At 41.9% G+C, this 27,982-nt stretch overlaps 1 protein-coding gene and 1 gene segment (V, D, J or C); both read left to right on the top strand.

Moving 5' to 3' along the window:
• The window catches only part of LOC306859147 (immunoglobulin mu heavy chain-like), a 344,847-nt gene that overhangs the window by 289,813 nt on the left and 27,052 nt on the right, over positions 1-27,982 (top strand). The gene's annotated exons all lie outside the window — the stretch shown is intronic.
• On the top strand, positions 809-27,979 carry LOC306850075 (immunoglobulin heavy constant mu-like). The segment is given in 10 exons: positions 809-993; positions 7,963-8,062; positions 19,036-19,138; positions 22,824-22,922; positions 24,586-24,882; positions 24,999-25,292; positions 25,557-25,862; positions 26,063-26,365; positions 27,355-27,509; positions 27,665-27,979.

Raw genomic sequence — 27,982 nt, forward strand, 5'->3', positions numbered from 1 at the left:
CAGAGCCCGGGGCAGCATGCAGGGAGCCCAGAAGGGAAGTCGTCAAGGAGGTGGGCATATAGGTTTTTCAGTGATGGAGGCGATGCTGATCTGTTCATCAAGGGCCCACCGGATGGGGCTCACAAGGATGGTTGGAGGGAGTATGGGTTCAGGTGTGGAGGGTTCGTCGGGGGGCATGGATACGTGAGAGGGAATCTGCCTCGACATTCTTATCTTCGGGTCGATACGTGATGGAAAACTGGAACCGGGTGAAGAAGAGGGCCCAGCAAGCCTGCCGGGGGTTTAACCTCTTAACACTTTGGAGATATTCCAGGTTTTTGTGGTCAGTGATGACCGTAAAAGGGTGTTGAGCATCCTCCAGCCAGTGTCTCCATTCCTCCAGTGCCAGTTTAATGGCGAGCAGCTCCCGATTTCCAATATCGTAGTTCCGCTCCGCTGGGGAAGGCTTCCTGGAGAAGTAAGCGCAAGGATGGAGTCGGGGAGGCTCTCCGTTGTGTTGAGACAGCACTGCTCCCACGCCGGTGGTGGAGGCATTCACTTCCACTATAAATGGGAGTTGGGGTTCGGGATGTGAGAGGATGGGAACAGCGCAGAAGGCCTCCTGAAGCTTCTTGTAGGCAGCTCAATCTTCAGAGTTAGGATCTCTGGACAGAGACATGTGTTTCTGACGGAGTATGGAAGTGAGGGGGGCTGAGAGGAGACTGAAGTTCAGAATGAACCTCCGGTAGAAATTTGTGAAGTCAAGGAATCGTTGAAGTTCCTTTACTGACTGAGGCTGGGGCCAGTCCCGGATAGCTTGGACCTTCCCATGGTCCATCTGGATCCCATCCGCACTGAAGATGTAGCCAAAGAACTGGACCGTGGGGCGGTGGAACTCACACTTCTCGAGCTTCAGGTAGAGGTGGGGTTTCCTGAGTTGGCGTATGACCTGCGTCATGTGATGGCGATATTTGGCCAGGTTCTGGGAGTACATCAGGATATCTGGATGTCTATGTACACGATGACATGTACATAGACATCCAGGTTCATAAACCCCTGGAAGACGGAGGGAGAGTTGGAAAGGCCATACGGCATGACCCGATATTCATAGTGGCCTGAGGGGATAATGAACGCCGTCTTCCACTCGTCACCATCCCGGATACGAACGAGGTTATAGGCGCTCCGAAGGTCCAGCTTTGAGAAGATGCGGGCCCCACGGAGTTCCTCGAGAGCGGCCGGGACCAGGGGAAGAGGATAAGGGAGCTTGACAGTGTAATCATTGAGGGTCCGGTAGTCGATGTAGGGCCGCAAGCCTCCATCCTTCTTGCCCACGAAGAAGAAGCTCAAGGCCGCCAGAGAGGTGGAAGGGCGAATGAACTGTTGTTGGAGAACCTCCTTGATGTAATCCTCCATCACCTTGCGCTCCGGGATGGACCGGGGATACACTCGACCCTTGGGGAGTATAGCACCAGGCAGCAGGTCGATGGCACAATCCCATGGCCGGTGCGGTGGTAACTTCATGGCTGCCTGTTTGCTGAACACATCCTGGAAGGCCAGGTAGTCAGATGGGATCGTCAGAACCTCAAGAGTTTTGAGGCTCTCCACTAGGGTGGAATGAACTTGGAGATTCAGGTTACTAACCAGGGGCATAGGGACGTTGGAGAGACAGTTTTGGATGCAGGTTTTACTCCATCAGAGGATCTCGCTGGTATCCCATCTGACTTCAGGGGAATGTTGAGATAGCCAGGGGCATCCCAGGATGATATCGATGGTGGGTCCCTCCAGTACCTGAAAGGAAATCCTCTCCTGATGAAGACAGCCTACTTGCAGAGTGATCGGCGGAGACCAGAACTTGATGTGCCCATGCGGTTTTCGCTGTATGGTCTCGATCTTCAGCTCGGCCTGTCTCTGGCGGGTTAAATCAAGCTGTTTTAGCAGGGCCTGTGAGATGAAATTGCCTGAGGATCCCGAAGTCACGAGGGCGGGTACTGAAATGAAATGACGTGGTGTGAGCAGTTGTACCGTTAGCAGTGGTAGGGTAGAAATAGCAAGCTCCAATTGGAGGGTGCTCACCGCTGGGCGTGGGGGACGAGAGGGGCACACCTGAATGAAGTGCCCTGGAACTCCGCAGTAAAGGCACAGCCCTGTGGCGAGACGTCGAGCACGCTCAGTGCGTTAGAGGCTATTAGTATCCATTTGCATAGGTTCTGGTACCGAAGGACAGGCAGTTGGGGAGGACGGAGAATGAGCGGTTATGTCCGGCTGACAAGCCGTGAGAAGTTGGGAGATCTTAACTGCCCTCTGCATAAACCTCTCCAGACCGACAGTGTCATCATAGATCACCATCTGGGCTCTGATCTGTGGATCCAAGCCCTGATGGTAAGCAGTGACAAGCGCTGCCTCGTTCCATCCACACAAGGCCACCAGAGTCCGGAACTGCAAAGTATAGTCACTGGCCGAAGAATCTCCCTGACGGAGTCGGATGAGTTGGTCGGCAATTGAGAGCGAGCCGGTGGATAGGCCTGAAGACCTCCTTGAAGTGGGAAGAGAAAGCATCGAAAGAGTTAATTATAGTGGTCTGTGAGTTCCAGATGGCTCGTGCCCAGAGCAATGCTTGTCCATTTAGCAGGGAGATCAGGAAGGCAACTTTAGGCTGTTCGGATGGAAAATTTATGGGATTGCATCTCTATGTAGAGTGAAACTTGGAGTAAAAAACCGTTACAATCAACCGCCTCATCCGAATAGTTTGTAGGGATGGCCATGGGACTGGCAGAGGCAGACTGAGGGTGTGTGATCGGAGAGAGAGCTATTTGAAGAGTGCTGACCAGCTCTTCGAGGGGATCCGCAGCGGCAGGGTTCGGGAACTCCATCTCCAGTCGTCGGTTCAGGTCTGGTTTTCCATCAGCAGATAGACACAGGACACAGAGGTAAGTGCAATACAATCAACAGGTTTATTGAATAGTAGCAAAGGGGAATGAGATGAGCAGAATGTCCAGGTAAGCAGGCGGGGAATGGGAATGTCTCTAGGGGCTTATCTGAGTGTGAATGTCCTTTTTCCTTTTCCAGGGGATCCAGAGGTAACAGTGGAGCATGGAGATGGTGGAGAACAGGGATAGGAACACTGGAGCAACTGGTAAGTAGACAAAAGGTAAGTGGGTCAGGTTAGTCAACATGGAAAGTTTGAGACCAGACAGTGAGTGAATGGGAGGAGTGCAGGGATACAGTGCTCCTGATTAGTGCTGACAGGTGGCGGTGATCATAAATCAGGGGATTGGGATCTGGTGAGTGTCGTTGGTGGAGACTGCGGTGACTCTCTGGCACTGGGCATGTGCATTATATTTTCCGAGCCAACAATTTAAAGTGAAAGCTATGAAAATGGTTTCAAAAATACACAGCGCCATAGTTTCATCACTTTTTAGAGTGTTAAAGTGACCGTCTTTCTGCAGTAAAGGTCCTGTCATAGTTTAATGAGTGGGAAGATGACATGAAGCGTCGCAGTTAACCTGCATTGAAAACAGATGAGCGCACATGTGCATACAGCTCCCGATCGGGGCGAAGTTCACAGGATTTTGTCCACAGAATGATAAGAGCACACGTTTTTTAACATATTATTTATTTAACACTCAGCCATGCATACAGACATAGATTTTCTGAAATGCAAAACAAGTACTTTAAAGTAATACCTTAGCTTATTGCCGTTACCGTGGAAGCCAACAACAGCACAGCTTAACCCTCCGCACATTTTTATATTTAGTTATACTGAAAAAGTTCAGACAATCTTTTTTACCCTGTTTTAACATGGATTTCTATGGAGACAGGCCGTAGCTGTCGGGCAAGATGGCGGATAGCAGCGGCGGCGCATAATCTCTACGTTCTGATTGGTCAGATCGCCTGTCAATCAAGCTCTTTGCGAAAGGTCAATTGCCCGTTCGAAAAACCCGCCCACCCTTAGCTACTGTTGCCATGACCAACAAACAATGCCGCTCTCACACTACACACGTGTTCTCATGCAGTGAAAAATATCGCAGAGCAAAAAGGAAACTGACAAAACACCAACAAAGAAGACAGAACAGGTTACATCTGCTATAAAACAAGGTCTCAGGACCCTCAGCTTTTAAATTGAGTAATTTTTAAAGAAATTCAAACAATAAATACCGTTTTGTGGCTCTTTAATATGTCATGACAGATCACTGTATTGCCTCAATTCAAACACGCGAAATTATGGGATGATATTAGACTCAAAATGATTAATAGATGCATGCACAATTATCCATGTACTGCATACATTTTATGCATGTATCTTACTAACCACAAACAAATGTCTTTCAATTTGAGTCTGTGGAATTCGGGATTAAATGATTGTGCAGCGATTTTAACAAATACAGACATGTTTGAGCATAAAAATGTTGTGATCTGCATTAATATATCATAAATTGCTCATACAAAAAGGAATCCGTGCATATGTGAATCAGGTGACACACGTGCATTTATTGACATCTTGTTTGCATTAATCTTGTTCGGTTCATTTGGATTTTGAGACTTCATTTTCGCAGTTTGCAGCATTTCCCGACGCCCACACACACAACTACCAATGAACAAAGCCCAGTGCAATTCATTAACGTGTACACGATTTGAAAAATTCGCAAATGTGCATCACTACACTGAAACAAATGCTTTTCAGTCAGTGTCTGCAGAGTTAAGAATTACATCAATGTGCAGCATTTTGTACAAATAGAGACTTATTTTTTAATACAAATGTTATAGTTTGTATTAAACTATCATAATTTGTGCATGCAGCGATTAAAATGAGCATTTGTGGATCAGGCGACGCACGTGCATTCATTCACATCTCTTCTGAGTCGATTCTATTTGATTCATTTAATTTTGAGACTTTCATTCCGCCCGTTTAGCCTTGCCCAATCCACACACACACACAGCTCGCGATCCACACGCAGCTGAGCCTAAGAACATCAGCGACCACTAGATGGCACTAGCCCCAGTAAGTAACAACAGTAGCATTTTTAGAGAATTGCTGTTTACACTAAGTGAAAATAGCCATTCTATGCTGTAAAAGTAGCAGATATTTGCAATAAGTGTAAATAGTAATTAGACGATATTTATAGGCTACTTATTAAAAAAATGGCGAATTAGCATTGTCAACTTCATCTTTGTAGCCGATATTGACTCAGAAAACAGTTTAGTAATAAGTAGGCCTAAATAAAATCCCCAAACATTCATTGTCATTCCATTAGCCAGCAGGCTTTATGCTAATAGCCTATAAAAGGCTCATTGTTTTAATATAGTACAGTGTAAGTTAATGGGCTAAACTATAATAGCCCTTTAATAATAATAATAATACAAGGAAGGAATAACTGACAACGTGCCGCTGAATTACAGAAAAAAAAAAAAACACAAAGGTACCATCAGGACGTTCTTGTTTGGCTAAATTAATATGACCTATTCTGTGTCCTAAGACTAGTTAAATTAGAACAAGTTCAATAAAACATTTTTATTATATTTCTACGGGCAGAGTAGAATAGCCAAACCAAAAAGAAGCAAAGAAAACACAATGTAACATTCATAAAAGTGTACACAATGGAATGAGCACATGTGACTGGGGCTAGTGCCATCTAGTGGTCGCTGATGTTCTTAGGCTCAGCTGCGTGTGGATCGCCAGCTGTGTGTGTGTGTGGATTGGGCAAGGCTAAACGGGCGGAATGAAAGTCTCAAAATTAAATGAATCAAATAGAATCGACTCAGAAGAGATGTGAATGAATGCACGTGCGTCGCCTGATCCACAAATGCACATTTTATCGCTGCATGCACAAATTATGATAGTTTAATGCAAACTATAACATTTGTATTAAAAAATAAATCTCTATTTGTACAAAATGCTGCACATTGATGTAATTCTTAACTCTGCAGACACTGACTGAAAAGCATTTGTTTCAGTGTAGTGATGCACATTTGCGAATTTTTCAAATCGTGTACACGTTAATGAATTGCACTGGGCTTTGTTCATTGGTAGTTGTGTGTGTGGGCGTCGGGAAATGCTACAAACTGCGAAAATGAAGTCTCAAAATCCAAATGAACCGAACAAGATTAATGCAAACAAGATGTCAATAAATGCACGCGTGTCTGATTCACATATGCACGGATTCATTTTTGTATGAGCAATTTATGCTATATTAATGCAGATCACAACATTTTTATACACAAACATGTGTGTATTTATTAAAATCACTGCATAAACATTTAATCCCGAATTCCACAGACTCAAATTGAAATACATTTGTTTGTGGTTAGTAAGATACATGCATAAAATGTATGCAGTACATGGAGAATTGTGCGTGCATCTATTAATCATTTTGAGCCTAATATCATCCCATACGAAATGATCATCTTTTCATATTTACTTAAAGCACGAAATGAACATGAATAAACATCAGAAAGTATTTTATTTCAACCACAGAACACACAATTTTTCAAATTTAAGTCCACCGAAGTTAATCTACTCTCCTGACTGATTTGGGGTTGAGGCTAGAACACCGCTGTGGCTACTGGGCACGTGCATTTACATATTTTCCGAACCAACAGTATAACGTGAAACCTATGAAAATTATTTTAAAAAGCACATGGTATCGTAGTTTCATCACTTTACAGTGTCGCAGTGACCGTCTTTTTGCACTAAAGGACCTGTCATAGTTTAATGAGTGGGAGATATGAAGTGTTGCGGTTAACCTGCATTGAAAACAGATGAGCGCACGTAAATAAACAGCTCCCGGTCGGGGCGAAGTTCACGGGATTTTGTCCACAGAATAATAAGAGCACACATTTTAACATATTATTTAATTATTTCTCACTCAGTATTTTTAACTTAAGTGCTGCAAGCCATGCATGCAACGCCAGACATGACAGATTTTCTGGTACGGAAAACAAGTAAAGGAATACCTTAGTTTATTACCGTTATTGTGGCAGCCAACAACAGCACAGCTTAACTCTCCGCACATATTTATATTTAGTTATATTCAGAGTTGGGTATAACGCGTTACTCAGTAACGCCTTACTGTAATCTAATTACTTTTCCTGGTAACGCAGTAACGTAATGAGTAGCGTTTTAAATTTATGTAATTTGATTACAGATACTTATGTCAATAAAATTACGTTACTTAAGTTACAAATGCACTGTTTAAAAAAAAAAAAAATTGTTAAAAACGATATTTTGCCCTTTAATAACTCACCGGAGAATGCGAGCTAAAATGAGAGTCCTACTACATTTAAATGCAAGGAAAGGTTACTTTGAAATTATATTTCAAAATGTTGCACTCGACATATTTTAGTCCAGCGTTATAGTTTGAGAAAAGTTCAACAAGTGAATGTGTACACATTTATGTCACAGTAACACTAATAAAGTAAAAAATAAATGACTCATCAGAATGAGATCAACCACTGGATTAAACCACGACAGCATCACAATTGACCTATCGGTAAGCCCCTCCCCTCGAACGCAGACTAGCCAATGGCAGTCGAGTATCAGTTGCACGGGTAGCGGAACTCAGACATCTTTAGATTTCAGCGCCATAGAGAATCACTGGAAGATCCGAAGTTCGCATCGGTTTTATGGTGTTTATGTTTCAAAAATGAAAAAAAAATATGTGCCTGGGGAACTTGTAATACTGATTCCAGGTATCCTGTGTCACGAACCACTGACAGAGCGCCGTGGAAAAGACAAAGTCTGGGTCCAAGTGCAGGTAAGGATCTACTTTAATAAACAAAAAGGCCAACAAGGCAAAGCAAAACAGATTCAGGAACGGGATACATAAAACGGCAACACAGTGCATGTATCGACAACATTTAAACCAATACCATAAATACAACTAATTCACCCAGACAGAGCAGTGGGAGTGTGGTGTACAAATAGTCCATGACAATGGGGAACAGCTGGGAGTGTAATATGTGACAGGTGTGTGTGATATGTGACAGGTGTCTGGAGTTAGGGGGATGGAGTCTGGGAGGATGGGAGATGGTGACCTCTGGTGGTGAAAGGAAGAACTGCAGGGCCCAGACTCATGACATCCTGAGAGTATGGGCAATATAATTTATTTTATTACATTTCCTGAATCCAAACAAAACGCAAAACAAAACGTCCCTAAGTATTCAAACCCAATACAAATAAAAACAACAATGTTCATTTTCTGGTTGTCATACACTCATTAAGTTACAAATTTCATCTGCTCAAGCAGAACGTTAATGTTATCTTGTGCTTTAGCAAGGTATCTCTGGCTAAAACTAGCTAATGTTACAGTTAGTGAGTCCATGCTAACGTACAATCCTAAATAGCGGACTGTTCTTGTGTCTAGTACAGTGTAGGTCAAAAACACATAAACGAAGGTCTACATTTCAGTGCCTCTCCGTATTAATCTGGTTAAATGTACATTCATTTAATTGTACCCTGCGATACATGAACAGTGTTGATCCTGCATGTTATCATCCGCGATCGTGACATGCTATAGTTTATATATGGGTAATTCCTGGTATCCGGTAACATTTTGGCTTCATCATTTTTGGAAAAAAGTTACATGGTTTTCATGTTTTTAGCATTCTACCAAAATAGTGACATGTTTAACTATATGGAACAGATACTGGTCAAGCTCAAAGACTTAAAAAATAAGAATTATAGGTATATTTATAGGTATATTGTTCAGACACTCGCTGTGAATGTATTCCACCCTGTTAGGGACATATACATAGTTACCACAAAATTTTAATAATGTAAATGTTAAACAATAATGAGCAATAATAAGATAGTATATGTCCCTTATGCCATAATGGTATTTTTTATTCTTGAAACAAAAACAAAACATTAATTAATAGAATATATCTTGATTATTAAGAACAGGTACTATTTTGTGCCCATTTTTGCCAACAGTATGGTAAATAATATAAAAAGTTTGCTCAAAAACATATATATGCTGGCAATGCTCCTCACCTCACAAAATAAGACAAAGGTCTGCCAAACATTTAATGTTGCTTTCAAATTTTTATTTAAAATTACTTGTCTAACAGGGTGGAATGGAGCATAACAGGGTGGAACGCCAGTGTTAACAGGTTCTAACAGCAAATGAGCTTTCCGTAATTGTCCTGCATGGTTTGCCATCTGTAATGTGTGGAACTGCACCTGCATAATATTGTTTCAAAACAATACAAAAAATAGCAATGTGGGTATAACTACAATCAAATTCAACATTTATCAGGCTTTAAAAATAACTTTTAATTTAAGTGAACTTAAAACAATCTTCACATAAACCCAGTATAACAATATCATATTTATGTGGCCATCCTACCTGTCTAACAGGTACCCTCTTAAGAAAAATGGTTCTAAACAATACCAAATTGGGGTTCTTTGGCTTGAAACAATAGCAGAATCCTTTTTGTGCTAAATAGAACCCTTTTTTATAAGTTTCCATAAAGAACCGTGCTTTGAAAGTCCTATGTATGACCTGCTGTTATAAATACCCTTTTTAATAACAGTTTATTTTCATTAATCAGTATCTTTATATTATAATACAATTTGAAAGTTACAATTTAAATATTTTTTATCTAATAAAAGATTTTAAGAAATAAATAATTTACCTGTTAAGAGTATGTTGACAGTCTGTCTTGAACTACAGAAAACCAGAAATCAGGCTTTGACAGTTACAGATTTGAAAAACAAAAGGCATGAAAAAAGTATAATGCAAAGAACCATCTCAGCATATGAACTACAGGTAAAAAAAAAAAAAAACATTTAAAGGACCAACTTTTTTTGTAGGTAATATACAGAAATAAAGTTCCCTATCTGTCGGTCACTACGAGTTATGTCGTGACGACATAGGGGATTTACTTGGAAGCCCCAATCATCTCTGACTAAAGAGAAAACGCCAATGAAATTGGCTAGTGGATTTTGCATACCTGAGCCACTCCCCGTACATACAAGTATAAAAGGGCGACAGGTGCATCCACTCATCAGATTTTTGCTTCGGAGCCAAGTGGATGAAGACGGTTGTGCCATTCTCCACAAGCCTCATCTTTGTTTTTGTTCCTGGTTGGCGTCACGGTGCAAACAGCGGAGTCCCTTCTCCAGCGATTCCCCTGGGCACTTCAACTAAAAGAGCAAATTCTAAAAGAGCAAAATCACGGACGATCGCGTCTTTTTCAAGATGCCGTTTCGTCCGTGTCCTCTTGGTTGCGGTCGTTTCCTGTCCGCGGATGACGGACACGATCGTTGTCTTCAGTGTCTGGGTCTCCAGCACGCTGAAGCTGCGTTCGTGGATGACTCATGCGCCTGTTGTGGGCGTATGAGCATGACGTCGCTGCGATCTCGCCTTTCCTTTTTGAAAGGATTGGCACCCTCTGCCGCCACCCGCCCCGGTCTCTCTGGCTCGAGCAGAGGACCGCCGGTTGGCGCTCTGGGAGATCTGAGGGTCACAGTAAGAGCCTCTCCGCCGGGTACGTCCCCACGGACCTCTTACTCCTCACGCAGCGAATGTCCCGTCCGGTTCCCGGGTGATTTCGCTGGTCCGTCCCACGGGGCGCCCAGCATTTCATTCGGTGCGCCACCCGAGGATAGGATGTCGATCGCAGCATCGGGGGACGGGTTTACGTCCTCTGAGGATGAAGGTGCAGAGGGGCTGCCCCCGTCGGGTGTGGTCGCCTCCCCTGCACCGGACCCAGAGTTGACGGCCATGCTTGCCCGGGCAGCCGCGAGCATCGGGCTGGAGGTCAACAGACCGCCCAGTCCCGAGCCCTCGCGGCTGGATGATTGGTTTCTCGGAGTGGGGCGCGGCTCACAACCGCGATCTACTCCAGTGCCTTTCTTCCCGGAGGTGCATGAGGAGCTGACGAAGTCGTGGATGGCCCCTTTCACGGCCAGAAGCCGCTCGTCTGCCTCCTCCGTCCTCACTACCCTCGATGGCGGGGCTGCCAGGGGGTACGTGGGCATTCCCCAGGTGGAGAGAGCGGTCGCGGTGCACTTGTGCCCGCGAAACGCCGCCACTTGGAGGAATCGCCCACGTCTCCCGTCCAAAGCCTGTAAGCTGACGGCTGCTCTTGCGGCCAAGGCTTATAGTGCTGCGGGCCAGGCAGCCTCTGCCCTGCATGCCATGGCTATCCTGCAGGTTCACCAAGCCAAGGCACTCAAACAAATGCACGAGGGTAGTTCCGACCCGGGGTTGATGCAGGAGCTGCGCACGGCGACTGACTTCACTCTACGAGCGACGAAAGTCACGTCGCGGTCCCTCGGGAAGGCGATGTCTACCATGGTGGTCCAAGATCGCCATCTCTGGCTCAACCTGGCGGAGATGAATGATGTCGACAAAGCACGCTTTCTCGACGCTCCCATCTCCCCGGTTGGGCTGTTCGGCGACACCGTCGAGGGATTTGCTCAGCAGTTCTCGGCGGTGCAGAGGCACCTGCCCCGGCGCGAGGCACCTGCAACAGCTGCCCCCGGGCCCAGGCCTCAGTCTGCTCGCCGCCGTGGGCGCCCCCCTGCGTCCTCCAGAGCTGCTCCGCCCCGTGCCGAATCAACACCTGGGCCGGCGCGTCGAGCCTCTCGCAGGAGGGCGGCGCCCCCCGCGTCCCAGCCGGGCCCCAAGTCGTCCAGGAGAGCGACGAAGCGGCCCTGACGCGGGCAACCTGGAGATGTTGGAATTTGCTCTTTCTCAGGAGACGGCGAGGACAGCGCCGCTCCTTCCCCCGGAGGAGGGCCGGGTGGAGAATCTTGTGTTCCCTTTTGTTTCTGTTCCGCCGTTGGCCCAAGGGCCAGCGGTACCCACAATGTCACAGAAAGAGCAATTTCCTTTTCCTCCAGGTTATCAGGTTCGCGGGTTGACAGTGTGCGACGCGCTGCCTCCTCACTCTCGCCCGCGACCCATCTTGCCAGCGGCCAGGAGAGTGCGGGTTGGGGACGCAGTGCCTCCCCACGCACCTCTAGCCAGTCCCCTTTGGGACCCAGGGAGTTCGGTAAGGGTGCTTCAGAACGCGCTGCCTTCTGTATCATCCAGCCGTACTCCTCTGCGCTGCACCACCACAGGTACGTCGATTGTGCCGTTGGAGCCCCTTGCACGACGTCTGGAAGCGTGGCTTGCGCTGCCCAGCCCGTCTCGGTGGCTCACGCGTACAATTCGACTCGGCTATGCGATTCAGTTCGCCAGGCGACCTCCCAAGTTCAGTGGCGTTCTCGAGACCTCAGTGGTACCTCGGAACGCCCCTGTCTTGCGCGAGGAGATTGCTGTCCTCCTGGCAAAGGATGCAATCGAGCCGGTCCCTCCAGCCGAGATGAGGCAGGGGTTTTACAGCCCTTACTTCATCGTACCCAAGAAAGGCGGTGGTCTTCGGCCAATCCTGGATTTGCGAGTCATGAACCGGGGCCTGCACAGGCTTCCGTTCAAGATGTTGACGCACAGGCGTATGATCAGGTGCATTCAGCCCCAGGATTGGTTCGCAGTGATCGACCTGAAGGATGCTTACTTTCATGTTTCGATCCTTCCGCGACACAGACCGTTCCTACGGTTTGCGTTCGAAGGTCGGGCATGGCAGTACAAGGTCCTCCCCTTCGGGCTCTCCCTGTCTCCCCGTGTCTTCACGAAGGTCGTAGAAGGCGCCCTTGCCCCGCTACGGGAAGTGGGCGTCAGGATCCTCAACTACCTCGACGACTGGCTCATTCTGGCCCAGTCCCGAGAGCAGTTGTGCGATCACAGGGAGCGGGTGTTACGGCACCTCAGCCAGTTGGGGCTTCGGGTCAACTGGGAAAAGAGCAAGCTCTCCCCTGTGCAGAGAATCTCTTTTCTCGGTGTGGAGTTAGACTCAGTGAGTATGACGGCGCGCCTCACGGACGAGCGCGCCCAATCAGTGCTGAACTGCCTGAGTTCCTTCAGGGGCAGGACTGTGGTGCCACTGAAACAGTTTCAGAGGCTCCTGGGGCATATGGCATCCGCAGCTGCGGTCACGCCGCTCGGATTGCTCCATATGAGACCACTCCAGCACTGGTTGCACTCCCGAGTCCCGAGGTGGGCATGGCGCCGGGGTGCCCTTAGAACAAGTGTCCCGGCATGTTGTTGTCACAACAGATGCCTCCAGCACGGGCTGGGGCGCTACATGCAACGGGCAGGCAGCCTCGGGGCTCTGGACAGGGCCTCGACTGCTTTGGCATATCAATTGCCTGGAGCTGTTGGCAGTGCATCTGGCCTTGCGGCAGTTTCGGCCACTGCTGCTAGGCAAGCATGTGTTGGTCCGTACGGACAACACTGCGGCTGTGTCGTACATCAACCGGCTGGGAGGTGTACGATCACGCCGCATGTCACAGCTCGCCCGCCATCTCCTCCTCTGGAGTCACACGCAGCTCAGGTCGCTGCTCGCTGTCCACATTCCGGGGGAGCTCAACCGTGCGGCTGACGCGCTCTCACGACAGCTCACTTTTCCCGGAGAGTGGCGACTCCATCCCGAGACGATCCGGCTGATCTGGAGTCGATTCGGGGAAGCTCAGGTAGACCTGTTTGCTTCCCGCGAGTCCTCCCACTGCCAGCTATATTTCTCCCTGACCGAGGGGCCCCTCGGCACGGACGCACTGGCACACAGCTGGCCTCGGGCTTTACGCAAATATGCATTTCCCCCAGTGAGCCTACTCGCACAGACACTGTGCAAGGTCAGGGAGGACGAGGAGCAGGTCCTGCTGGTCGCGCCGTATTGGCCCACCCGGATCTGGTTTCCGGAACTCATTCTCCTCACGACAGCCCCTCCCTGGCGTATCCCTCTGAGGAAGGAACTCCTTTCTCAGGGGCTCGGCACCATATGGCACCCGCGTCCAGATCTGTGGAACCTCCATGTGTGGCTCCTGGACGGGACGCGGCAGACTTAAGTGGTCTACCACAGGCCGTGGTAGACACCATCACTCAGGCTAGAGCTCCTTCAACAAGGCAAGCCTATGCTCTGAAGTGGAGTCTGTTCGCGAACTGGTGTTCTTCTCGCCGGGAAGACCCCCGAAGATGCACGATTGGAGTAGTGCTTTCTTTCCTGCAAGAAAGGTTGGAGCGTAGGCTGTCACCCTCCACCTTGAAGGTGTATGTGGCTGCTATCGCGGCCCATCACGATGCAGTGGACGGCCGGTCCGTGGGAAAGCATGATCTCATCGTGAGGTTCCTGAGGGGTGCCAGGAGGTTGAATCCGCCTAGGTCACCCCTGATGCCCTCCTGGGACCTCTCTATCGTCCTGGCGGGACTTCAGAGGGGTCCCTTTGAGCCGCTGGACTCAGTCGAGCTGAAATTCCTGTCGGCTAAGACAGCGCTCCTGACCGCGCTCACTTCCATCAAGAGGGTCGGGGACCTCCAAGCATTTTCGGTGAGCGAAGAGTGCCTTGTGTTCGGGCCGGACTACTCTCACGTTGTCCTGAGACCCCGGCCTGGATACGTGCCCAAGGTTCCCACCACGCCCTTCCGGGATCAGGTGGTGAACCTGCAAGCACTGCCTTCGGAGGAGGCAGATCCAGCCTTGGCGTTGCTGTGTCCCGTAAGAGCATTGCGCATATACGTGGACCGCACCCGGAGCTTCAGAAGCTCTGAGCAGCTCTTTGTCTGCCACGGAGGTCAGCAGAAAGGGAAGGCTGTATCCAAGCAGAGGTTGGCCCACTGGATAGTGGAGGCCATCGCCTTGGCGTACCAATCCCAAGGCGAGCCGTGCCCCCTTGGGGTGAGGGCTCACTCCACACGGAGTGTTGCCTCCTCCTATGCGTTGGTGCACGGCGCCTCTTTGGCAGACATCTGTAGAGCTGCGGGCTGGGCGACACCGAACACCTTCGCGGGATTTTACAGTCTCCGCGTGGAGCCAGTCTCTTCCCGTGTGTTGGGTAACAGGTAAGTGGCGGGAAGAGTTGGCCGGTGTCACACTTGCTGCGCCATTCCCCCTCACCCGGGGATACGAGCGCCTGTTTTCCTCCTCCAGTTCAGTTCCCCGGACGGGAACCCTGGTGGAGACCTCCAGCACCCCCGGCAGTCAGACTGGGCGGAGCAGTCTGACGCCAGGCCCAGTACTGGTGCTAGCTCGCCCGGGTCTCCGGTCAGCCCCTGTACTCGGCTAGGTGTCCGTATGGCCTGATTCCCTTCGGGTAATCCCACACGTGTATTCGTCCACGGTACGGTTTCCCTCACGGTAAACCCGCGTCTTCCCTTTGGCAGAGTTCTGTCAGGCCCTGCTGGCAGCCCTCCTCCCTACTCCTAGGTAGGATCAGCCCCAGGGTCCAGTCGTATGTAGTACTGCCCCAGGCCTGGGTCAGTCCATATCAGTGTCTCCACATGTTACCTCCCTTCGGGCAGGATGTGGCCTCCGTAGCGCCCTTCTCCGGAAGGCTCGCTTCCCCGTCGTTACTGCCAGGCTGTAACAACAAATAGGAAAGACTTGAAGCAGTCTTTCATAGAAGGTCGAAATCCCTTCCGATTTCTTGGGGAAAGGAACAGCGGCTTGGCTATCTCCAGCAGCAATGTACTCAGTGGTCCCTGCGGGCACCAAGGTTAGCGAATTTGCGCTGGGGCAATGGGAAGGTTGCGACCTTCGCATGGCATTTGTCTGTCACGCACTAGCTTGTCAACATCTGCATGCACAAGGTCGTGACGGGGTTCAGGTTGTGGCGCTTTCCATATGACCCCTATGTCGTCACGACATAACTCGTAGTGACCGACAGATAGGGAACGTCTCGGTTACGTACGTAACCCTCGTTCCCTGATGGAGGGAACGGAGACGTTATGTCCCCATGCCACAATCTTGAACCATCGCTGGTTGCCGAGGACTCGTTCTTGGCTCCTCAGCGGGTAGAAACCTGATGAGTGGATGCACCTGTCGCCCTTTTATACCCGTATGTACGGGGAGTGGCTCAGGTATGCAAAATCCACTAGCCAATTTCATTGGCGTTTTCTCTTTAGTCAGAGATGATTGGGGCTTCCAAGTAAATCCCCTATGTCGTTACGACATAACGTCTCCGTTCCCTCCATCAGGGAACGAGGGTTACGTACGTAACCGAGACGTTATCAAACACTTTACAGTCTTAACTGCATAAATTATCAATTAAATATAGACTAGTCCATATAGCTACAATTATTGCTATTACCTTTGTTCTTTGATTTGATACCTTTGTTGCTCTGATGCACATCTAATTTTCTCACAACTCTAAGTTAATTTAAGATGTTATCTAACTCATTTTAGACTGCGCTTATGAGGATACCCAACAAAACAAGATTAAATATTTTTATATTTCCTTGCTCGCCCTAGTTGGGTGGTATTTTCTTTTCCTGGGATCTTAATAGTTATTGAACATGGGAGCTTAATAGTTCTGCAGAGTATTTTATAAATACTTTTTATATATATATATATATACACACACGCACTATATTGCCAAAAGTATTGGGTCACCCCCTTCTAATGAACAGGTTTGACTACTTTATTAATTTCCATGAGTACAAATCTTAATAAGCATATAATGATATTCTATAGGGAATTGTGTGCTTATAATTTTATTGTAACAATTTGAACAGGGCCCTTTTCTATTCTAACATGACAGTGCCTCTGTTTAAAAGGCGAGGTTCAAAACGAAATAATTGATTCAGTCAGTGTGGAAGAACTTGACTGGTCTGCAGAAAGCAAAGTTCTAATCTCAGCTGAACACCTCTGGTGTGACTTTAAATGCAGACCTTGAGCCAAAAACTCATCACCAAACACCAATGACTTGTATATGTGTACAGTCATATTAGACACTTTCAAAACAGTGGAACAGGGATGGAAATACAGTTTTTAAATACGTGAATTATGCTTCCATCTTTGTTGCCACAGTTTTGGAAGTGCCTTCTTCTGTTCTAAAGAAGGGGGTGTCCCAATACTTTTGGCAATATAGTATATATATATAAGATAATAATAATAATAAATGTTTCTTGAGCAGCAAATCAGCATATTAGAATGATTTCGGAAGGATCATGTGACACTGAAGATTGGAGTAATGATGCTGAAAATTCAGATTTGCCAACAGAAATAAATTGCATTTTAAAACGTATTAAAATAGAAAACAATTATTTGAAATTGTAAAACTGTTTCACAATATTGCTGTTTTTGCTGTATATTTGATCAAATAAATGAAGCCTTGGTGAGCAGAAGAGACTTCTTTTAAAAACATTAAAAATCTTGCTAATCTAAAACTTTTGAGCGGCAGTGTATATACATACATATATATATATATATATATATATATATATATATGTATGTATATACACTGCCTAAAACTGCATGTATGTATTTGATCAAATATACAGCAAAAACAGCAATATTGTGAAACATTTTTACAATTTCAAATAACTGTTTTCTATTTTAATACGTTTTAAAATGCAATTTATTTCTGTTGGCAAATCTAAATTTTCAGCATCATTACTCCAATCTTCAGTGTCACATGATCCTTCCGAAATCATTCTAATATGCTGATTGCTGTTCAAGAAACATTTATTATTATTATTATTATTATTACCAATGTTGAAAACAGTTCTGTACAATTGTTTTTTCAGGATTATTTGATGAATATAAAGTTCAAAAGACCAGCATTTGTCTGAAATAGAAAGCTTTTGTAACATTATCCCTACCGTTCAAAAGTTTTGGGGTCAGTAAGAATTTCTTTCTTTCTTTCTTTGGAAAGAGATGAATACTTTTATTCAGCAAGGATGCATTAAAGTGATCAAAAGTGACAGTATAGACATTTATAATGTTGCAAAAGCTTTCTATTTCAAATAAATGCTTTTCTTTTGAACTTTCTATTCATCAAATAATCCTGAAAAAAAATTGTACACAACTGTTTTCAACATTGATATCAACAAATCAGCATATTAGAATGATTTCTGTTGGATCATGTAACACTGAAGACTGAATAATGATGCTGATGATTCAGATTTGCCAACATAGAAATAAATTGCATTTTAAAATGTATTCAAATAGAAAACAGTTATTTTAAATTGTAAAAATATTTCACAATATTTTAGCTGTATTTTTATCAAATAAATGAAGCCTTGGTGAGCAGAAGAGACTTCTTCTAAAAACATTAAAATTCTTGCTGATCTAAAACTTTTGAGCGGTAGTGTACATAAAAACAATTGTATTCATGTACACCACTCAAAAGTTTCATGCGGGTAGATTAATTAGCAGTATACAATAAATACTATTTATTCTATTAGAATTTCCACCCTGTTAGTTTCACATTCCACCCGGTTAGGTAATTTTGAGCTAAATTAACTGTAGTTTTTTTGAGTGATCAGCATTTAGCTCTCTAACCTTCTATAGATTAACATAAGTTTTATAACTATGTCAGATATGTTTTTTATTTTTCTTTGATCGGACAAACATTCTCCATAATATAGCCTAACAGGGTGGAGCTTTAAGAGTGTGACAAGCAGGAGAACATTTCAAAAACTTAAAAAAAATGTTGGAGTGAGAGTTGACACTTACCTCCATTTGTACAGTTGAATTCCAGGGGAATAAATAAACAATATCACTTCCTGAAAATGATCTCAGTGGAATTGTAGTCTATTTTGGAAGGCGAGGGAGTACATACTAACAGGGTGGAAGATGACTTTAGGGACACGGTAAATAAAGAAAATGTAAAAAATATATATATATAGTTTCACATGGTTTATATGTATGATTAGATGAAGTTTAGCCTAGTCCATAACATAATTTTAAAATATTTTGAGGTTTTTATCATTTCATGGTTTATATTTCTAGTGTAAGTTGATTATTTGCACTGAGGACATGATAAAACTGAACGCATGTATAAATAAAGAGGTGTGTAAAAAATATATATATTTTTAATGTCTATTATCTCTGTTTAAGTGATAAAGTAGATTTATTATGTATAATTTAAGCAATTTCTTATAAATATGTTACTATTTTAGAGAAAATATGAGTAAGTAAATCGTAGAGACAGAAAAGTCACTGTATAACAGGAATGACCCATATAATAAATCTGGTATTGTATAATAAATATTGTTGGCTCTGTGACAGATTGTGTACGTTGCTAGATTCTTCTACGCTGATGGCCGTGCACTAGAGTTGGAGCGTTATCTCCTGTCTAATAAGAACATCTACATTATGAGCCATATGACTAGTAAGTAATACCTCAAACATGCACTACCATTCAAAAGTTTAAAGGTCACATTTGTCATGTATTTGAAATAAATATTTTATGCTCACCACTGCTGCATTCATTTAATTAATTAAATACAGTAAAATAGTAATATTGTGAAATTACCATTTTTAATAACTATTTTCTATTTCAATGTTTTAAAAAGTGATCAAAGCTGAAGTTTCAGCATCATTATGCCAGTCTCCAGTGTCACATGATCCTTCAGAAATCATGCTTAGCAAAAACAAGAATAAATTACGTTTTACATTATATTCACATACAAAACAACATTACTGTTTTTATTTATGATCAAATAAATGCAGTTTTCTTGGTGAACATGAGACTTATTTCAAAAACATAAGAAACTGACCAAAACTTTAATAACACAGGGGATAAGAATATTAGTCCCTTTACTGTAATAACGTGCAAGAAGCTCTTAAAAAATATTAACGAAAATAGTCATTTTTTCCTCTGGTGATTTGCATTGTATACCCAGAATGCAATGCAAAATTACGTAGATTTATGAGGCGCCACTTAGGATTTAAATCAAACATCGCTTATCAATACTTACATAAAACACGTGCTTATACACCTATAAATTACTCACATATACATGTATACTATTGGATGTTCAATATATATATATATGAAATACACGTGCACACTAATATGAAATCCATACCAATACACATTATGTTAGTAATGAATGCATATACACTTGTGAATAACTTGCTTATACATATAAACTTGATGCATGCATACACCTGTAGACTCTCGCTAATACATAGCAAACTCGATCCATGCATATACACCCACAACAACACACACACATACATATAAACTCGCTGCATGCAGACACACATATACATACTCGCATATACATATAAACTTGAGCCATGCACATACACCTATAAACACTCGCACATGCATATTTACTGGATGCGCGTGCACACACCCATAAAACACTCGCGCGAACATACAAAATAAAATTCACAAACGTATACAATTCTGATAAGAAAGACGCATGCTTTAGTTGTGTATATTTGTATATGAAAGTGATTTCATATGTGGATGTGTGTGAACTTTTCAGTGTAAACAGAAGGCATTTCAGTGTAAAGGGAAGCAGCGGCACTTCCGGCGGGACATTTGAAAATGCTTAATGTGCCTTAATGCATTAAAACAGTGTTTTTAAAAGACCAAACTCAATTAAACACATTATTAATAAAGCATACGATGTATAGACAAGCAGATGGGTCCAGAATAAGAAGGTAACGTGTTTAATTACTCATAAAGCATTTTCCTCCAATTAACCTGGCTTAATGCGTTAAGACTGTTTTTTTTTTTTTTAACTCAGTAAACACATTATTAATTAAAATCAAACTATGTACAGTATAGTATGATTTATTAATGTTTTTATTGAGCTTGGCGGTTTTGGAAAAAAAATGATGTCAATATAAAGTGGTTGCATATTGACATGAAAATAAATTTTTAAGAACGTGTATTATAGCAGTAAATTAAAACTGGAGAAAGTTTTGAAGCGCTATATGTGCTTAATGGTTAAGGGACCGTCTGACAAGTCCACCGACTGGGTTAAAAAGTCCAATGTATTTTTAATTAAAATTACTTTTAAAATAACACATTGTCAAACTGTAAAGCTTGAATTACATATATAGTGATTTACAGTGAGGTGTTTTTTTTTTGTTTTTTTTGCCAATACATCCCTTGTACACAATTATTTAAATAATAAATGTAGCCTAATCCAATTTTTCATGTAAAATTATTGTGTACTGTACGTACAGTAAGGGAAATATTAGAAGTATTGTCTAAGGCGATATATTGGCTAAATATATTCCAATATATTCAGTCAGTGTGCCTACTAAGCAAATCTCCAGATGCCGGGACATTTTAAAACACTGTGGCTTAATGCATTTTCAGTTGAACCCATTAAAGTTATTTAACGCCGTTAACGCAGGGGCGGGGCCTAGGGTTGTCCACCCCACTCATAACTGCTAATTCAGTCTCTTTTTTTCTTGACAAGAAGTGCATTTAATAAGTAGTGCGTTAATAATAGATTCAACTTCAACTTCAACTTCAACTTCACTTCAGCGTCAGGCGCGAGTCAAACGAGCGCGGAAACTGTACTGTGCTTGCAGCGCGTGCTCTTCAATACACGCACAATGGTGCACGCATAGCCTGTATCATTTAATATCAAATCTCGAAAGAAACTATCAGCATTCGATGTCGTGATCAGTTAAGTCATGAAGTTACCAAAAAGGTGATTAAAGCTGCCATAAAACTGTGCATGCATGTAATATGTTATATATGAGTTACATTATAAACTTGTCTCTGAAATGGTTTTCAAAACTGTCCTGGAGCATCCTAGCACTGTGTCCCTCATCTAACACACTCGATTCAACTCATCAGTTCATTAGAAGAGATTAAAATGGGTCCGAAAAGGTTCTATTGGAAGAAAATATGATGAGTGTCAGATCCGCATCACGTTCAGCAGTGACATCTCTTAAAGAAACAGCAGGCAAAACAACCTAATAACCAGCTGCTGTGATGTCTGTTCATCAAGAACAAAAGAAAAAAAAAACAGCAAATCAATAACTTTTATAGTTTTAAGGATTCATCTATTTAGATTAGAATTTAGTGTTTGATAACTTTATTACATTTCTGTATATTTCTGCAAAGGGGCACAGGTAAATATGACATTTATAATGGGTTTATGTGAAGATTGTTTTAAGTTCACTTAAAGTTGTTTTATTTTAGTTAAGTTATTTTTCAAGTCTAATAAATGTTAAAATTGATAGCTCTTAATTATAATATAAAGTTGAATGGTTAAATATTAGGGGGAGACATTTGTATAGGGAAATCAGTATTAATTGGTGTCAGTGATACTGGCCTTCAGTCATAAAAAATAAAGATGCCATTAAACAAATATTAAAAATATACTGTCTTTATGTTGTTTGTACATTAATTTAAAGATTTAATGTGAAATTATTGCAGTGTAAAAGTATATTTAAAAACTTTAATGTTAGATTAATTGCGATTAATTTCAGAAAAATGTGAGATTAATTAGTAAAAATGTTTAATCGATCGACAGCACTAATGTGTGTGTGTGTGTGTGTGTGTGTGTGCATGTTTATGTGGTTTATGAGGACACAAATTTGTATAATGACATGGGTATGACAGAGGTATTACAATATGAAGGTGGTTTATGAGGACACTGCCTATGTCCCCGTAATTCAAAAGGATTAAAAAACATACTAAATGGTGTTTTTTTGAAAATCTAAAAATGCACAAAGCCTCCTGTGAGGGCTAAGTTTAGGTGTAGGGTTGGTGTAGGGCAATAGCACACACAGTTTGTTCAGTATAAAAACCATTACGCCTATGGAGAGTCCCCATAAACCACAAAACCAACATGTGTGTGTGTGTGTGTGTGTGAGTGTGTGTGTTTAAACATGTGTACATTTAAACATGTCTAAATACATAAAAAGGTTACTTTTTATGTAATTTATGCACATGCATTTGTACTGGACAGATATAATCAGTTGGCCTATTTGAAAAATTAAACTACTTCTGAAAAAGCAAATCATGCTTAGCTTGGAAGAGATGCGCAAGAAATACTAGAAATAAAAAGCTCTTAAAGTGCTCTTCAGTTCAGAATCTCAGTTCAGAAGGTTTTTGCTCATCAGAGCACGTATAAGGTCGCACTGTGATGCTTTTGACTACTGGGGTAAAGGCACACAAGTGATCGTCACAAGTAAGTTCTTTGCCTCTTTTACCTCTAAAATTTTGTATCTTATAGGCTATACTTGCATTTAAAAAATAAATAAATAAGAATACACTAGCTGTTAGTCTGCATATACGTGCTTTATATTATTGTTAAATTATCCTGTCTATTGTATTCCCATGTTGTCGGTTTCTCTAGACCTATTGTTTTTTATAAACTGTAGGATTATTTTGGTGTTGCATTAATTCAAGCTGTCGGTATAAAATTGGACTAAATCTTTAAAGACCATAGCTGGATTTCATCTTTAAACTTTGAATCTTATAGAACCATGCAAACGCACGCAAATTTTGTTGTAACGTATAGGCCTATATCATGCAGATTTTAATTTTTCATTTGTCATGTTCACATAGCTGTTGTGGAGGTAGACGATAAAATTCTTTAATACTGTAAAAGTAGAGCAAGCAACGAGTAAAGGTTTTCTTTACTTCGGTCCTCCTCGCTGGACTAATTACGGTCAGGCAGATCCTGTTATATTAAAGGAGGAACGATCTTTTGTTCAACTGATATGAACTAATGTAGCGCTGCGATAGTTTCTTTGACTACTGGGGCAAAGGACACTGATAGCTGTCAGTTATTTACCGCTTTTACCTCAATATTTCGTTTTCATATCTTCAATTTAATAAAAAAAAAAGACAACTAATTTATTCCACTGTTCGTTTTGGTATGGCCTATTTGTGTCACACATAGGCCAATTTTTTAATACTATATGAAGTGTATTTCATTATAAAGAACAAGCAGTTTTTATTACCAGAATAAATCTTATCAAAATTGCCACTCTGTCACTCTAGATAGTGCAACCTTAGAACCATGAAGCCTTGTGAAAAGCTTAAACAACACTGGGCCAATATAGTGCATAGCCCTATTTTAAATGGTAACGTTAAAATTACATGTGTTAAATGAGGTGTTTTCGTTTATATATATATATAAAAAATATATATATATATATATATTTGTTCTGTCTTCTTTTTATCTTCTTTGTTCAGCACCCAAATTGAGCATTTAGACAGTGATGTGTGTGCTTTTGTTCTGTTTTTGCCAGACCAAATCTTTGGTCTAGATATATTAAATAGGCTAAATGTAAAAATAACCTATCTGTAAATTTTGACCAGTAGGTGATTGAGGTTGTGATGTTACAGCGTAAAAATGCACAGCCTATTTATTTATCAGTGGTTATTTGTTTGACGCATGCCCTATAGATTAGACAGTTTGAAATTATTAACTTTATAATAAATTGTTTCAGTCAGCAGAATGTGAATTACTGGTACTGAGGGGAGGTTGGTAGATAATTGACAGAGGAGCTGGGCCATTAATATTGAATATGAGCAAAATGGGTCTTCAGCCATTTTATTCAACTACTTTATTACTAATAATTTAATCAATTTAATAAATTAAATGTTTTATTTGTAACTAATGAAATTAATCATGTACATATTTATTTTTATTTGTGTGTGTGTGTGTGTGTGTGTGTGTGTGTGTGTGTGTGTGTGTGTGTTGTTTATATTAATAACTAATTTGTTAATGTAGCCTGCATGTAATTGCAATACAAATGTTTTAGGGAAATTTCTGGGGGTTGTGAAGCGACTGTTAGGTCAATTAAGTCTAGCCTGTGTTTTATGTGGTTTCACTCTTTCAGATGAAGTTCCCAAAGAACCAAATGTGTTTATGATGTCTTCAAGTGAATCTTCACCCGGTTCCCTAATTGTTGGCTGTTTGGCCACCGGGTTTGCACCCGCTGAATCTGTCAGATTCAAATGGATGGATCAGAGTGGAAATGCTTTGACTAATTTCATCCAGTACCCTACTTTAGGAACTGGAAACAAAATGATGAAAGTCAGCCATATAACTATCAATGAAACAGCATGGAATCAAAGTAATATTACTTGTGAAGCAGGACACCCATCAAGAAATGTCAAAGAAACATTGACAACAGGTAACAACAGACATTAACAGGATGAATATTCAGTTAAACTGCTGAGGTATACGGTGAAATTTTAAGCTGTTTCCTTCACATAGTTTCATAGTATATAAACATTGTTTTCATTACAGTGAATCCACAAACACCAACCCTGAGTTTGATTCTTGTAACAACTCTGAAAAGTACATCTGTCATGTGTGTCATTGAGGATTTCTATCCCAAGAATATTGATGTACAATGGATGGTTAATAATATCAAGAGCATAACCCAGCTAAAACTGGAAAGGAAACTAAATGAAAATACAGGTTATTACAGAGCATACAGTTTTTATGAAGTCAGCAGAGAGACTTGGGATTCAAAGACTCTCTATACCTGTGAGGTCACACACAGGGGAAAAACATTTAAAATGGCGACAAACTTCAAAGGTAAGTTATCTCATGTTGGTTTGCTCTCTCTAGTTCATCCTTTGATTTCTATTTCAAATTCACACAAAGATACACTCCTGATGACGCATCAGGAGTGTATCACAACTGATGTTCGTTTGCCTTTTCTAATTTACTCTCTCACTTCTGTTTCAAATTCACACAAGGGTGCATTCCTTCAAATTGATCCCAGTGTATGATTTACAGACATACACAAAATCTAATTAGGCTACATTAAATCATATTTACTTTCTTACTCCCTTGTAGCTAAATTTGCACTGACACTGAAGCCACCTATTCAAAAAGAACTATTTGTAAACGACAAAGTTGTCTTGGAAGCTGTTGTTTCTGGAGATGTAGGGAATGCAGTGAAAGAAGCTGTAGTGTCATGCAGCAATGCAGCTGTGACATCAGGAGAAGTCAAGTTTTCTGAAGACATTTCACAGTTTATAAAAAAACACAATGTCACTGTTGATACAAATGCATGGTTTGAAGGTGAAAAGGTCACCTGCACCATCTATGACAAAAATAATAACAGAGAAATCAAGCAGGAGATCCATTTTGATCAAGGAGGTAAGTCACCAGTTTAAAGCTTTTAAAACTGAAGGTTGTGACTCTGTATTCGTAGATGCTGAAAAGTTGAAAATGCAAGAATGCTTAAACACTATGGGATGCTTTTTGTTGTGTAAGATGTTTAACTGGCTCTGTACATTATTATTTTTCACTATTTTGCACTGTTGTTTGATGAATTGTTATAATTTTCTCCTATTCAGATGGACAGAAACCCACTGTTTTCATTTACAGACATGATAATTACACAGATCGTGTCTCTCTGGTGTGTGAGGTCACCAATCCTAAACTCGGTGATGTCTATATAATGTGGAAAGTGGGTGATGAGCCTTACATAGAGGGCACAACCAGTGCTCCCATCCATCAAAAGGACTCCACATCTGTTCTCAGCATCTTAACAATGACAGAAAAGGAGTATAATAATCCCAACAACGCCATCAGCTGCGCTGTCATGCATGCCAAAATGAGCAATAGAAGATCTCCATTACAAGTGTCAACAAGCAAAAGTAAACAGCCAGAACGTTCATGTGATTAATGTGCAAGCATTCCTAAACTATCATTGTTCATCTGTTGTTCAGTGTTCCAGTGCTTTTGTCCTGTTGCTTTCTCGTCAGATTATGTACAGTATCGTTGATGTTGTTTTTTGTATTTCTGTCTCTATGTCTGTATCACTTTACTGCATGGGTCAAACATCAAAGTCAAATTACACTCATATGACTATATGTTTAATTTGATATTTACTTACATGTTGCATGTAAGAAAATATGGTCACATGAAAACATTGTCAGAACAATATAATAGAGCTTCTTTATGTTTTGTTCCGTGCTTACTGTACTGCTGTTAGCCTAAAATATAACATGCCCTTTTTGTGTTGTTTTACAAGCAATAAATATGTTTGCATGATTTAGTCCAGCTCTCACATTGTTTTTCTAATCAGAAACTTGGTGTGCTTCATTTTCTGCTCCCATTTTAGTTTTTGTTTTTTCTTCAGTATTTAGACAAATGATCATTTTTTTGGTGTCTGTCTCTAGTAAAGCCACTTATTAAATTCTAAACATAACCATCAAAATAACAAGGAATTATTGGCCTTTTCAATCAATAAAACATACAGATGGTATATGTGATATTTTTTATGTGCACTTGTAATAGAAGTATGTCAACTGAAAATAGTAAGTTACTTGATAAGCATACCATAAATGTAATAATATACATATGTATATTTTTTTATAAAGTGTATGATCTAATGCACTATCAGTGTCTACCAGACAGGACTATAACATTCTGTATGTTTGTCTCTTCAGTGTACACTGTGCAAATGAATGTATGTGAGTACATATATGCAGTACATAAAGCCGTCATGTGCTCAAGTGTTACTAACTACAAGTCTAATAATACTGGAATTTAAACTCAGGATGTATGATTTATGTTCTCATATATGTGTTGCACCATGTGCTTACCATACATATGTCTCCTGTACATGTGTTTTCTTTTTCAGGTGAGCCACCTGAGCCAGAGAATGGCTTTGCTCTGGACTGCAATGAAGATGTTCTGGAGGAGGATGATTTCAGAAGTCTCTGGTCCACTGCCACCTCGTTCATCTTCCTCTTCCTCTTTTCTCTGACCTACAGCGCTGTACTCAGCCTCTTCAAGGTAATACAAATATTACTAAATAACGTGCCGAACATTTTAAGTAAGATGATGCCTTTTGGAACTTTTACTAGATGTTGTTAGTGTTATATGCATGCTTCAATTTAGATTGTATTATGTCTTTAATGTGTTTTTAAACACAGATTTTTCCCCCCCAGGTGAAGCAGTGATGATTTGATGAAAGAACTTGTGAAGACCCCAAGGTTTCTTATTTGTTTTGTGATTAATTTAATGTTAAATGTTAGTTTATCTAATTAAATGTTAGTCTAATGTATTTAGAAATCAAAAAAGGAAAATAACCATGTCATCTCTATCTCTCTTTTGCTCTGTATGTTCCTGTCTTTCTGTAAGCTTGTCTGAAAAACATATAGGCTTTCTGAGATGTTGAAACTAGAATTTGCTTCTGTGAACATATTTTTGAAGGCACTGACAAATATATACACATATCAATAAAGTCTTATTATACCTCTGTCAAC

Source organism: Barbus barbus, assembly GCF_936440315.1.
Source record: "Barbus barbus genome assembly, chromosome: 3".
Classification (NCBI taxonomy): domain Eukaryota; kingdom Metazoa; phylum Chordata; class Actinopteri; order Cypriniformes; family Cyprinidae; genus Barbus; species Barbus barbus.